At 33.4% G+C, this 3,743-nt stretch overlaps 1 long non-coding RNA gene across 1 annotated transcript; it reads right to left on the bottom strand.

Annotated features, from left to right (window-relative positions):
• Positions 1-1,806: 1,806 nt before the first annotated feature.
• Positions 1,807-3,439, bottom strand: LOC110444590. The gene is made up of 3 exons (XR_002462265.1): positions 3,346-3,439; positions 2,150-2,178; positions 1,807-1,863 (listed from the first exon to the last, which is right to left on the bottom strand). It is a non-coding gene; the product is annotated as an uncharacterized LOC110444590 (long non-coding RNA).
• Positions 3,440-3,743: the final 304 nt, after the last annotated feature.

A 3,743-nucleotide genomic window follows, 5' to 3' on the forward strand; every position in this document is an offset into this window, starting at 1 on the left:
AGAAATGTCGAAATAAGTCCATTTATCTTGAAAATATATTTCAGGACCCGTTGACTTCAACTGCAAAGACATATGCATACAAATGCAAATATATCGTGTATCTTGGTATCAAGATGTAACAAAAATACGCGGTAAATACATGGTAATAAGCGGAATTATCTCAAAATAGTAATAAATGAACATCTGCATACCGGAAAGATTTCGCTGCAGTTAAGTTTCCGCTTTTTTCGTCCTTCATGAGGGTGAGTTCATCATGACACCAAATACTAGTACACAGTTTATCAAATAAAGTAATTACATGTGAAGGACGAAATGAATACAAGGTGGAGATGAATTTTACCAGTCAAGGGCGAATGATTGACCGAGAAAAGTTTCCCGGAACACAGCATTGCGTATTGTAAATTATCATCCATTTATAAATGACGAATTATTACAACATAAAAATGGTATACACTTTTAAGTTACACTGATTTGTTATGATACATTATCCTTAGAAATGCTTGTAACTTTGAATTTATAAAAATGTTCTCACCTACATCATGATATTAAGGTCAAGTGCTCACCATGCACGAACAAGCCCGAATATGATGAAATGACTCACCTGGAGTATTTCGTCAAAAAACAAAATGGACACACATACTACCAATGCGACTTCAAAGGCAGTTAAAGTTGTGCCGAATCGGGACAGAAGGGTATAGGCAAATAGCATAAGAAATGCTACATAGATCATCTGAAATGTCAATCACACATGTTTTTCATTTCATTTAAGAACATGCCGTCATTTTATATTTTGCCATTTAGCAATTGGATAGTTGAAGAAAAAAACATGAAAAAAAGGAACAGTTTGTTTCGTTCATGGTATTACGTCCTCACACCAGCTAAGATATAGTTTGGGTTCCCCTTGACAGAATATATGGTAGGAAACACATGGTTATGTAGCTGTTCAACATAGGTTGTCTCTTACGCTCCTGGACAGTGATGCAGTAGGTCTATTGTAAGTGTAACTCACACAGAATCACAGTATGTTAGCTTCTTTATCGATGACACCAGCCATGTAAATCTAAGTCCAATCTAAGTAATGTTACGACCTTTTAGCGAGAACCAATCTAATGGCAACGAAACAGCAAGGCACACGTATGAAAACAATGAAAAACAAATTGACCTTCGTGTCACACATATAAAAGTCGTTAATATCCACATATGAATATGCACTTAGTTTGCTTCATATCTTTAATGGTAAAAGTCCTCAATGTGTATTTTGATATATGAAGCAAATTAAAGAAATCATAACTAATATTCATAAGAAGACATTTAAGTATCAAAGAGATCAAAAGAATCTTCTCTTACGTTTAGGGTGTGACAGAAATAATCTCCAATCGGAGGGGTGATTTGTTTGAATGTCTAACAAACAAATAATCACTTCCAAATTGGTGATTTCTGTTTAACTCTCAAAAAAGGAATTGTTTATTTTTTCTATGATTTCAGTAGTCTAGCTTAAGTATAACTAAAGGCACTTTTAGCGTGTAAATATCGCCATTCACCTTTCAACACGTCACAATTGCCGTTCAATTTTTTCACAATTTAGACAATGCTATTTTACTTAAGGCTATATAACCCTACGGAGTAACAAGCTCATCATTTCCAACTAAAACGGGTGAAACGCCTCTGTAGGGTGAAAGAAAGAGTTGCCTATTCCAGAAAGAAAACAAATATCTAAATCGTATCATACAGCTCAAACATTGTTTGCATTAAGTAATATTTTATCAAATGTACATTGCAATATAACAAGACTACATGAAGAATACTACGAACTTCACTACGGGTGCCTTGTAGAAACTTATAATCTTGCCACAGTAGGTTGATCTAAAACAAATATAATCACACAAAAATAAATAAATCTATGCATATCAAACTTTTTACTGACAATCCATAGTGCCAATGAACATGTCTAGCGGGTTTCCGTTATTTTATTATTTCATCATATTATCATACAGTATATTAATCCTCAATAATCGAACTAGTTGTTTGCCAAAATATTAATACCATGATAACGTTTTGTGAGCCGTATGAAATTAATTTAACGCTTTAACGCGTAATAGTTTATCGTATCAAAAGCTGGTCCATTGCAAAATAAGCTTAATATATTTACCTTCCAGAACAGCTTGAACTGGTGGATGCCTATCCGTTGCATGACAATTATGAAATAGATAAGACCAAAACACTAAATAAGAGAATATACAACGAGTTTATACAATTCTAGCTTCTGTTTTATCATGTGATACTAAATCTATAAATATAATATAACGGGAAATTTTCGCTGCAGTTTTATTTATTTCCTCGACCCAGTAATGAAGGCGAATTTATCATTACAGCGAATAAAAGTAATCAGATTAATAAAAATAGCGAAAATTGCTTTCATAGGCGACAAGCGAAAATTTCAAAGGGCAAAAAATTCCCAGTATACAGTATATATGTTTGCATGTATTTTCAAATCTGCAAAGAATTGACAATTTTTGGATCATGTTTATCATGCACTGTCAAAACCGAAATGGAAAGTTTACCATATTAACCATATAACTTCTTTTACAGATTGAGCCAATTTTTAATAAAATGGGTAATACGTGAACCATATTGCGTTACAATAGCATCATATTTTCTCGTACAGTTGCTAAACACCACCTTGTGATTTGAAGTTGTTGGATATTATAAAAAAACATCCCGAGATGATAAATATCGCATTGCCTGAAATTTGATAAACTTACAACATCTAAAGTAAATCTTGATATAATGCCCGTCATTGCATTTGCCACCTCGTTTATCACCTATTCCGTTTTCGCCTACCTCTCTGTGTCGCTAAATCCCTTAACAAACAATTGTGCTTGATAATAGCAACAATGCAAACACACAGATGCGAAGCTAAAAGCTATCCTCAGTGCCACACGGTTTATTGCGTCATACCAATATTCATTCACAAAATTGTTAGTTAAAATGTGTTATTTCTGTTGGAAATGGTAAGTTTTGTCTGTTGCTTTATAAATCCAATGGTCAAAAGCTTACACAATATGCTATTTGAATATTGTCTAAAGGGAATTTTTCGCCCAGTCATACTTTCGCCCTTCGCCCGTGAAATCATTTTTCGCCCTTCACATTTAATTACTATGTATATAATGTTGTTTACTAATATTCTCTGTAATGATAAATTCGCCTTTATTACGAAGGGGCGAAAAAGGCGAAAACTCAACTCCAGCGAAAATTTCCCAGTATGCAGTATGTCTTTGTTTATCATTTGCATAATTAAATACACAACTTGGTCGTAAGCAAGATAGATTATTTCACTTTACTGACCTTGTTTTGTCTTTGCTCGTTCTCATCATCTATCTTGAATCTGATGAGGCACGGTATTAATAGTTGCATTGGTGGCACAACGCACAGAGGTATTGTTAGCTGTATCATATATAAATGTAAGGACCCATTAGTTTTATAATAATATATATATTGGATGCTATACTATGCAAACCTCTTTCATTGCCCTATAACAAATTAATCTCTGGTCAGTGTATTGTCATCTCCACAGCAATTGTTATGTAGCTCATAACATGGCATAGAACATGGTAAAATCTTAAGTTCCTTTTTTGTGTTTAAGAAAAAAGTCCAAATGAATTGGGATATTTGGATAATCTACATTCAAATTAGAAACATCTTCTTGTGAATCATGAATTTTCATACCAGCCTACCATTAATCA

Source organism: Mizuhopecten yessoensis, unplaced genomic scaffold, assembly GCF_002113885.1.
Source record: "Mizuhopecten yessoensis strain PY_sf001 unplaced genomic scaffold, ASM211388v2 hete_36147792, whole genome shotgun sequence".
NCBI classification, from domain to species: domain Eukaryota; kingdom Metazoa; phylum Mollusca; class Bivalvia; order Pectinida; family Pectinidae; genus Mizuhopecten; species Mizuhopecten yessoensis.